Source organism: Gavialis gangeticus, unplaced genomic scaffold (assembly GCF_001723915.1).
Source record: "Gavialis gangeticus isolate Ggan-Ray unplaced genomic scaffold, GavGan_comp1, whole genome shotgun sequence".
Taxonomy (NCBI): Eukaryota; Metazoa; Chordata; order Crocodylia; family Gavialidae; genus Gavialis; species Gavialis gangeticus.
In genome coordinates, this window is record NW_017729031.1 from 91,304,703 (window position 1) to 91,315,584 (window position 10,882).

Here is a 10,882-nt window from a genome sequence, read left to right on the forward strand (position 1 = left end):
GAACAGGGTTGGCCCTGCCCCTCTGCTCCCTAGCCAGAGCACTGAGGGCTGGCTGACAAGAGGGTGGGGCTGGGAATACTGGCTGGGTCTGCCTTGGTGGGGGCAGCCCCTGCCAGATTTTCCCTGATGGTGTGGAGGGGCTGGGGGTGTGGAGTGGGGTGCAGGGGGAGGGAGAGCAACAGCCTGAGAGGGACTACCCCGCAGGCAAACCTCAGCTGAGGTGTGGGAGGGGCTTTAATTCTCCCTTCCTTGGCTCAGTGTGCTGGCCAGGAACAGGAGAGGGATTGCTTGGGCTAGTGTGACCAAAGAAAGCAAAGAGTTACATTTACATTATAAAGCAGAACCTGTAAAAGGTGGGAGACTGGAATACCTAAGAAGAGACAAAAGACAATGAATGTATGAGAGTCCTGCCAAAGGTGCTATAGGTCAGAGTTTTTCAACCCATGGATCACAACCCAAAAGGGGGTTGCAAAAATATATGAAAGGGTTGTGAACAAACTTTAAAAATGGATTCTCCTTTGAAGAAGAAAAATGTGGGAAACCATGGCTTTTCCCTTGCAGGCTGGCAGAGTTCCAGATATGGGATATCTACCCCAACACCTAAGATCACCTGTTGATTCCCCAAGGAAGACTTTCTGAATACTTGGCACTAAGGAGACACCCTGCCCCCAGGGTTACGTAAGACTTACACAAGGTTTTCTCTTGTCTTTTTGGCTTATTACATTCTATTTTAGGTTAAACTAAATTGTGTGTGCTCTCACTGTGTTTTACTGGGCTGTATCTTAGCTTAGGCGAAGATTTTTGGTTGTTCTTAAGGTTTTGTGCTTGAGGTTGCAAATTGCCATGTTCAATACACGTTCACTTCAGAGAAAGAACTATTCTTGTTCAAGCTTTTATGAATTCAGTGCCACTACCTTTTTCCCCACCCACCCCCTCCTCATCCTGGCAGGAGCTGTTTCCCCCTTGAGTGAGGAGTGGGGGGCAGAAGTCTGGTAGGCACTGCCCTCCTCCCTGTCCAGGCAGGCCCAGGCTGGGGTCTCATGTGGGCCATGGTGGGTTTAAAGCACCCTTCCCCTTAACCCCCAGGCTGAAGCCTGGCCACACCCCCTCTGCTCAAGCATGGAGGGGTGGGAAAAGCCTTGGAGCTTTGGTCCCTTCCCTTTGGTAGTGGCTGGCAGGCTGAGAGACACGCTCCAGTGCCCCCTGGCTTCTGGCCTGAGCCACTGTGAGCATATGGCTTCATTTCCTTAATCAAAAGTGAATGTCTGTTCACCTGCTTCTTGGTTTAATCTCTGCAACTTAGACTAACCTGCAAAGTCTAAATCAATTCAGCCTCCGGCTTTTTGACTGTCTGTACTTAGCCTTTATGTCTCAATGTATGAATACTTAAATCCAAAAGCCTAACACCCATGTACAAATTAACTTACATGTAGAAATTTGGAGGACAGAGATCTACTTGGGGCTTTTTTTGGTACTGTGAGTGTTTTTTGGGGAGAAGCAAATTTTCTTATCATTGATACTCTTCAGATTTTCTTGATCCAGGTAATGTTGCCTTTGGGGTATATTTTTCTCCTGATGATTTTGAACATGGCTTCAAGCCATTTTATTAAGTGAGGTGTTAAACCTATGTCTCAGATGTTTTGGATCTTTCATTGCCTATCCCAGCAATAGAAACAAGGGGTCCATTGGTAACATACAATTCGTAACATCTTTAATTTCTTTTCATAGCTATCTGCAAAATCTTTCCAGTTTAGGACACAACCACCAAATACTTATGAAATTCCCTAGTACTCTGTGTTCTTTCCAACAAGTCTTCTCTTGCCAGGCATAATTTTAAATCTGGCTAGTGTGAGGTGTTAGATCGTGACTTGAACCAGCCCCCCTTCCCCACCCCCCACAAAGGAGTATGAGAATCTGCTTTGCATCCTCTGTGAAGTAAGCAGACCTTGGGTTTCTGGGTAGGGGAGGGAGGTGCAGAGAGGCACTGTAGGCAGGTCTGCCCTGCAGTGGCAGTATGATATGGCTGGGATGCCCCCAAGCCTGTCTTGCCCACCTGCTCCTATTTACATGCCCCAAAACTGGAAATATACCAGTGAAGTCACCCCAGGGGTATCTCTCTGTGACAACTCTTGAGACCTTGATCTGTAGTATGCTTGAGAGTGGTGCCAAAGGATCACCCCAGAATGGCCTCAACAGTATATAGGCAACCCCCACTTAATGCTTCTTTGTTTAGCGCTATTTTGCTATAATACTCAATTTAAATTGATACCTGATTCCACTTAGAACTCAGCGAGTTTCGTTATAATGCCTGTGGTCACCATCTTCGGTCATTAAAAATATTTGAGGTTGCCATCTTGAGTCGTCAAAAACTTTCGGTTTCATTTAACGTTTAGTTTCGCTTAACGCTTGGTTTTTCAGCATGATCAGAGGTCAGGAAAACAGACCTTATGATGACAGGCTGAGAGCCATGGGGCTCTTTAGCCTGGAAAAGCACAGGCTCAGGGGTGATCTGATGGCCACCTATAAGTTTATCAGGGGTGACCACCAGTATCTGGGGGAACGTTTGTTCACCAGAGCGCCCCAAGGGATGACGAGGTTGAACGGTCATAAACTACTGCAAGACCGTTTCAGGCTGGACATAAGGAAGAATTTCTTTACTGTCCGAGCCCCCAAGGTCTGGAACAGTCTGCCATCAGAGGTGGTTCAAGCACCTACTCTGAACACCTTCAAGAGCAAATTGGATGCTTATCTTGCTGGGATCCTATGACCCCAGCTGACTTCCTGCCCTTTGGGTCCCTTCCAGCCCTAACATCTATGAAATCTATGAAACTGGACTCAAGGACAGGATAACCAGCTAGGCCACAGGCACCTGAAGATGAATCACCATACTGTGGTAAGAGTGAATTTTCCTAGGTGGTGAATGATCACAGCCTTGACTCCTACCCTCACTGCACCAGTATAGTTGAGCTAGTCCAGGAATTTATGGTGATTTATGTTGGCCTAGTTCAACAAAAAATTACTCCATTCATCTCTGAGCAAGGAGGAAACATGTGATTTGTTTGTGGATCTCTGGCTTACAGTCTTTCCTGGGACAGGAGAGCTTACACGTTACCCCTTGATCAGGTATAGGCAAATGCAAAATCCAGCCCAATAGTAGCATATGCTAGAGATGATAAATCCAGTCTCTACATTTATTTCCATTTTTCTTGTCACGTTCCCCCCCCCCCGCAACCTGTTTTCTGTTCCTTCTTGCCCTCTTTTAGTTTAAACCCTTCCAAGCTCCTACATGGAACATTCAGATACTGTTATCTGTGATGTCTTACTGTTACTGAAAGGTCCATCTACTTTCACCCTGTTCCAAGTCTAGAATCATAGAAAATTAGGATTGGATGAGACCTCAGAAGGTGTAGTCCAACCCCCTGCTCAAAGCAGGTCTGTCCCCAACTAGGTCATTCTAGCCAGGGCTTTGTTGAGGCAGGCCTTAAAAACCTCCAAGGATGGAAATTCCACCACCTCTAGGTAACCCATTCCAGTGCTTCACCCTCCTAGTAAGAAAGTTTTTCCTCATATCCAACCTAAACTTCCCTTGCTGCATCTTCAGACCATTGCTCCTTGTTCTGCAATCTGCTGCCACTGAGACCAGTCTAGCTCCATCCTCTTTGGAACACCCTTTTAGGTAGTTAAAGGCTGCTATCAAATCCCCGCTCAGACTTCTCTTCTCCAAATTAAATAAACCCAGTTCCCTCAGCCTCTCCTCAGAAGTCACATGCCCTGGTCCCCTCATCATTTTTGTTGCCCTCAACTGGACTCTCTCCAATTTTCCAACTTCCTTTCTGTAGCGGGGGCCCCAAAACTGGACACAATACTCCAGATGTGTCCTCCCCAGTGCAGAATGGAAGGGAATAATTACGTCCTGCAATCTCCTGGCAATGCCCCTATTAAAGTAGCTGTTAGCCTTCTTTGCAACAAGGGCACACTGTTGACTCATATCCATTTTATTGTCCACTGTAAGCCCCAGGTGCTTTTCTGCAGAACTGCTATTTAGCTAGTCAGTCCCAAGCCTGTACTGATGCATGGGATTGTTCCATCCTACATGCAGGAATTTGCACTTGTTCTTGTTGAAACTCAGGAGATTTCTTTTGGTCCAATCGTCCAATTTGTCTAGGTCAGACTAAACCCTAGCCCTACCCTCCAGCATATCTACTACCCCCCCCCAGTTTGGTGTCATCCACAAACTTGCTAAGAGTGCACTCCATCCCATCTTCCAAATCGTTAATGAAGATAGTGAACAAACCAACCCCAGGACTGACCCCTGGAGCACTCCACTTGATACCAACAGCCAGTTAGACCTCAAGCCATTGATCACTACCTATTAAGCCCGACAATCCAGCCAGCTTTCTAACCACCTTACAGTGCATTCATCCAACCCATACTTCCTTAATTTGCTTGTAAGAATTTTGTGGGAGATGGTATCAAAAGCCTTGCTAAAACTGAGGTATATCACATCCACTGCTTTCCCTGCATCCACAGAGCCAGTCATCTTGTTATAGAAGCCAATTAGGTTTCATAGATTTCATAGACATTAGGGCTGGAAGGGACCTCAGAAGATCATCGAGTCCAGCACCCCGGCCTAGGGCCAGGAAGGTCAGGCAGGTTGGTCAGGCATGATTTGCCCTGGGTGAATCCAGGCTGACTGTTCCTGATCACTTTCTTTTTTTTTCAAGTGCTTGAAAATGGATTCCTTAAAGACCAGCTCCATGATTTTTCTGGGGACCGAGGTGAGGTCTGCAGTTCCCTGGATTCTCCTTCTTCTCTTTCTTAAAGATGAGCACTATATTTGGCTTTTTCCAATCATTTGGCACTTCCCCCAATTTGCACAAGTTTTCAAAGATAATGCCAGCAGCTCTGCAGTCATATCACCCAACTCCCTCAACACCCTCAGATATCCAGCCCCATGGACTTGTACATGTCCAACTTTTTAAAATAGTCCTTAATCTGTTCTTTCACCACTAACGGCTGCTTACCCTCTCCCGAAACTATGCTGCCTGGTGCAGCAGTCTGGGAGCTGACCCTGCCTGTGAAAACTGAGGCCAAAAAAGCATTGAGCACTTCAGCCTTTCCTCATCATCTGCCACTATATTTACTCCCCCATTCAGTAAGGGACCCACACTTTCCCTGACCTTCCTCTTGTTGCTAACATACTTGTAGAAACCCTTCTTGTTACCCTTCACATCCCTTACTAGCTGCAACTCCAATTGCGCTTTGGCCTTCATGCCTTCATCCCTGCATGCCCGAGCAATATTTTTATACTCTTCCCTAGTCATCTGTCCAAACTTCCACTTCTTGTAAGCTTCCTTTTTGTGTTTAAGCTCACTGAAGACTTCTCTGCTAAGCCAAGCTTGTCTCCTGCCATATTTGCTATTCTTCCTGCACATCGGGATGATTTTTTTTCTGCGCCCTTAGTAAGGTTTCTTTAAAACAAACAGCTCTCCTAGACTCCTTTCCCTGTCAGACTGGCTTCCGTTTAGCAGGGATCAATGGCTAAGGGGATCAATGCCCATCAGTTCCCTGAGGGCGTCAAAGTCTGCTGTTCTGAAGTCCAGGGTCCATATTCTGCTTCTCTCCTTTCTTCCTTTTGTCAGGATCCTGAACTCGATAAACTTGTGGTCACTGCTACCAAAATTGCCATCCACTTCTACATCCCCCACCAATTCTTCCCTGTTTGTGAGCAGCAGATCAAGAAGAGCATGGCCTCTAGTTGGTCTCTCCAACATGTACATCAGGAAGTTGTCCCAGCACTCTCCGAAAACTTTCGGGATTGCCTGTGTACTGTTGTATTGCCCTCCCAACAGATGTCAGGGTGATTGAAGTCCCTCATGAGAACCAGGGCCCACATTAGTAATGAATTCAAGTGAACCTGCAGAAGTGTTCCTTTGGAGAATGGATACATTTGAGAGACTTCTTAGTGTTTTTGCTGGAGACAGCATGCTACAGATGGTTAGCAGTATGCAGGCAACTAACTAGAAAGCCTGCCTGCCTAATGTGATGTTTTCTGTGTGACCTGGGAGCATTGATTTGGATGCCAGGAAGATATGCTTACCAGCATGCTTACAGGGTCTGGGATCGAGGGCTGGAATGTTGTGTCCTGCCAAGCATCTTGGCGACAGGGGAGGAGAAAGAGACTGGCTTCTACCTCGCCTCCTCCAAGAGACATTTCCTAATAGATAATCAGGAAGTTTCAAACAAATTACACAGTAATGAATTTCTGCATCCTCCTGATCCAGGAACACTACAGGGAGTTGCCCTATCCCTAATATTCTCTCTGGGAAGGTTTTCAACGTATTTTTTTTCCTTTAATAACAATATGTTGATCTGTTTTTGTGTGCATCTTGCGCGCATGACTTGAATGTTTATCATTTTGGCCTCGAAGTAAAGTAATCTCATTCTGACCCTTTTTTTCCCCCCCAAACAGAATGATAAATTATGTCTGACAAATTGGTTGGGGAACCATTTATTATGTACTAGCTGCTAGTTCTCCACTCAGACTGCCCAGGCCCAACAAGTTCAAGCAGGCCCCACCTTGCAGTTCTCCAGCCACAGAACAGCTAATTGCTTATACTTAGGGCCATATTATAACCTCATTTTCTGTGAGAACTGCCTGCTGTTGTCACCCCTAAGCCTGCCCCCTTCAAGGCCAGCTCAGCCAGACTGAGGAACTAAGCCCTGAATCCAATCTCAAACTTTCTTTGTGACTGAGCAAGTCACCAAACCTATGGATTTTATGGCAACTTAAAGGGACTTGAATGTTCAGATCTCATTGACTTTCCACCACAGTCTTGCTGGGCCTCAACTCTCCATCTCTTTACTGGGTATAATATATTCCTATGTCACTGGGGTGTGTGAAGGTATTAATACTGCATCAGTGAGCACCAGCATCAAATCAAGAGATACCACATCAGATCTCATTTCTTTTACTGCTTCTGAGTGACAGACAATGCACAAATTGTTCCAAAACAACAGACACACAAATCCTGGCTGGGATCATCCCTTCCCAGCAGAATTTCCCTTCCTTGCCCTCTAGTCACCAGCCTGTTCAGTCTTTGCTTTGTGATACCATGATGATGGAGCCCATAACTGTGGAGAAGTCTCCACGATAACTGAATCAGGGTAGGGGAAGTGTGCCTCAGGGGCATGAAGGGTCCCCTCTGCATGCTGATCTGTGGGCGATGGGTTTTGATATCACAAGGAGAGGCCAAGGATGAAAACATCATGTTACTAATCAAGTAATGGCTAAATTTTTTTTTACTCTTTTTAGAGAGTAAAAAGAAGGCATCAGGTAACATGGGGCCCCTGCAGGACACACTTGGCAATCTGGTGGTTGCATCAGATGATAAATCTGACCTCTGTAACAAATTCTTTGCCTCCATATTTCTGAACAGGGACTGGGACATCCCCCCACTGGAATCCTGAACAAATTCAAGAGAGGCACAGCCAGGCCAAGGGTCAGAGGACCTGGTCAGGGACTAATGGTGGGAATGGATGTCTTCAAATCAGCAGGTCCAGAAGATCTCCTCCCAAGGGTGCTGAGGGAATTGGCAGAGGACATTGCTGGACCACTGGCACAGCTCTACGAGCACTCGTGGTACTCTGGTGAGGTGCCAGAGGATTGGAAAAGGGGCAATGTGGTCTCCATTTTCAAAAAAAGGGAGGAAGGAGGACTCAGGAAACTATAGGCCTGTTAGTCTTACCTTGGTCCTGGGAAAGCTCTTTGAGAAAATTATCCAGGAGCACATCTGCAAGGGACCAGCAGGGGAGATTATGCTTATGGGCAACCAACATGGGTTCATTAGAGGCAGGTCCTGTCAGACCAACCTGGTGGTCTTCTACGACCAGGTCACAAAATCCTTGGATGTAGGTGTCATGTGGATGTCGTCCTGCTGGACTTTAGGAAGACCTTTGACACTTTCTCACCCCATTCTCATCAAAAAATTAGGCAACTGTGGCATCAATACCTACACAGTCAGATGGGTTGCAAATTGGCTGGAGGGCCACACCCAGAGAGTGGTGGTGGACAGGTCGTTTTAGACCTGGAGGGATGTGGGCAGTGGGGATCCACAGGGCTCAGTCCTCAGTCCCGCACTGTTCAACATCTTCATCAGAGACTTGGACAAGGGGGTGAAAAGCACCTTGTTCAAGTTTGCGGATGACACTAAGATGTGGGGAGAAGTGGTCATGTTAGAAGGGAGGGACAGTTTACAACTAGACCTGGGGAGGTTACAAGGGTGGGAGGATGAGAATAGGATGGGTTTCAATACTGACAAGTGCAAGGTGATGCACCTAGGGAAGAAGAACCAGCAGCATACCCACAGGCTGGAGAACTCCCTTCTTGACAGCACAGAGGCAGAAAGGACCTTGGAGTCATTATTGATTCCAAGATGAACATGGACAGCCAATGTGAGGACATGGTCAGTAGGGCCAAACACATCTTGTCATGCATCCACATATGCATCACGAGCAGGGCCAAGGAGGTGATCGTTCCCCACTATATGACATTGGTCAGGCCACAGTTGAACTACTGTGTCCAGTTCTGGAAACCGCACTGCAGGAGGGATGTGGACAGCATTGAGAGGGTTCAGAGGAGGGCCACTTGCATGATCAGCAGGCAGCAGGGCAGACCCTACGAGGAGAGACTACAAGACCTGAACCTGTTCAGCCTTCACAAGAGAAGGCTGAGAGGGGATTTGGTGGCCGTCTATAAACTTACCAAGGGGGACCAGTGGGGAACGGGGGAGACCCTGTTCCCCCGAGCACTACCAGGAGTAACTATGAATAACGGCCATAAGTTGGCTGAGAGTAGGTTCAGGCTGGACATCAGGAAGCACTACTTCACAGTCAGGACGGCTAGGATCTGGAACCAACTTCCAAGAGAAGTGGTGCTTGCTCCTACCCTGGGGGTCTTCAGAAGGAGGCTAGGTAATCACCTTGCCGGGGTCGTTTGACCCCAGCATTCTTTCCTGCCCATGGCAGGGGGTCGGACTTGATGATCTGCTCAGGTCCCTTCCAACCCTACCAACTATGAAACCTACCAACTATAAATGCCAAGTCTTAAAGCCACCATAAGGAAAATTTTCACATGACCCAAGATAAGGGTTAAAGAGGAAGAAAAGCATTAACAGAGAGTCAAGAAAGAAGATAAATGTGAAAATGACTAGATACAGCGACAGCAAGACAATCCTCTTCATTTCTAGGAACAAACTCTACATTTCTGAGGGCTTTGCTCCAGTCATTGGTAGTCTCCAGTTGTGTCTCACCCTGTTTGATAGGGGAGACAAAGCACTGAGCCCGGTACTTCCAATGGGGCTTCTTTCCCTAGAGCCCTGGTTTAGGCTGGTGAAGGGCAGATGTCAGAGCTGTACAGCCTCTCCATGCCCCTGGCTGTTGCTATCCAAATCCTTGATGCTTGTGAAAGGGCACCGCTGGTGCCTGCCACTTTAAGGACTCAGCCAAGCAGCCAGCAGGTGCTTGATTGCAGCGGCCATTTTAGATCTCTGGCCACCCACGTAAGCAGAGCAGTTTGCTACTGGCAGGCCAGGCAGTAATATTGCAAGGCTGCATGCAAGACCTGGAGGTAAGGGAGGAGCTGTAGGGGATGGTTGGTTTGGAGGCTTCTGGTCCTGGGCATGACCTAAAATTGCACCCTGCTGGGTGTGGGTGGCCTGGTGGGACTCCCAGTGGTGCGGGAGTCCTCAGGAAATGCCAGGCCAGTTACCACCCTTGTGAAAGGCGGGTTGGGGCACCTTAACCCCAGCTCCCACAACCAGGTGGGTTACCCCCTTGCAGGTTCTGGAAGGTGGACCCCAGCAAGAGAGTGGGGCCATAGACTCAAACCTGTCTTGAAATCCCCGACTGGTCAATGCTGGGGCCAGGACCAGAAGGGTTGAACAGCCAGGGGCCCTCCACAAGGGATGCCAGAGCTGAGGGCCTGGGGCTCTGACTGGCCTGGAGGTGAGGCCAGGGCCTGTTTGGCCAAAGGTCCCGGGGGGACCACACCTGTAAGGGGGAAAGGCTCAGGGAGCTAGGCAGCCCAGAATGAAGGTGGAGTAGGCTGCCTGAGTGGAGGGATCCAGGTGGGGTTCAAACTGGAGGATTGTGGGGCCAGTGATGTTAACAACAGTGGATGCCATCTGAGAGGCTTGGGCTGCGGTGTAAGGGAGGAATGGAGCCACAGATAGCACCCCCTGGCATCGGGGCGAGAAATGGGCAGCCTCCCACCTAATTAATATATTAATTAATTATCAGCAAGGCGTGGCAAGTGAGAAGGCGGGCGGTGGGCCCAGAACAGGTGGGCAGGGCCTTGGCAGATGGGCCCCGAGTACGCCCCCTGTTACAATGCTTCTGGGGATAAGACTTCAACAGCATTTGTTCCCATGGGTATGGAGCAGGCACCAACAGGAACCAACCCTTGCTAGAGTCCAGGTGCATGGAAGGCTGCCTTTCCTGTGGAGCTCCTCATGTGTGAGGGAAATATCTGTTATAGGTACACACACACAGCCTGAAGGCTGTCACTACTGCCTCCCCAAATGGACTACAAACACTTCAGGTATATGTGCAGAAACTCAGATGTTTAAAGGCAAACCTCCATCAGCCAAGGCTGTCGTGACTGACAGGAGAGAGCAGACAATTGATTGCATTCCCCTTCACCACTTTCTCTGGTCCTGCTATGGGTAGCCTGCCACAGGAAGGATTTAAGGAAACTGATCCCAAAGCGGCTGATCAGTGCTCACTGGGAACCGTTACTCTTCTCAGCTCCATGCTGGTATCCCTGTGCTGTAATCGGATCTCACCTCACCAAGCCTCATGCTGTGACATGTTTATATGACCA

The 10,882-nt window shown here is 48.2% G+C and overlaps 1 long non-coding RNA gene across 1 annotated transcript in view; it reads left to right on the forward strand.

Moving 5' to 3' along the window:
* The first annotated feature begins 328 nt into the window (after positions 1-328).
* Positions 329-10,882, forward strand: part of LOC109301771 — a 24,509-nt gene continuing 13,955 nt past the window's right edge. The window contains exon 1 of the long non-coding RNA XR_002098618.1: positions 329-425. This is a non-coding gene — a long non-coding RNA (uncharacterized LOC109301771). The remainder of the gene's footprint in view (positions 426-10,882) is intronic.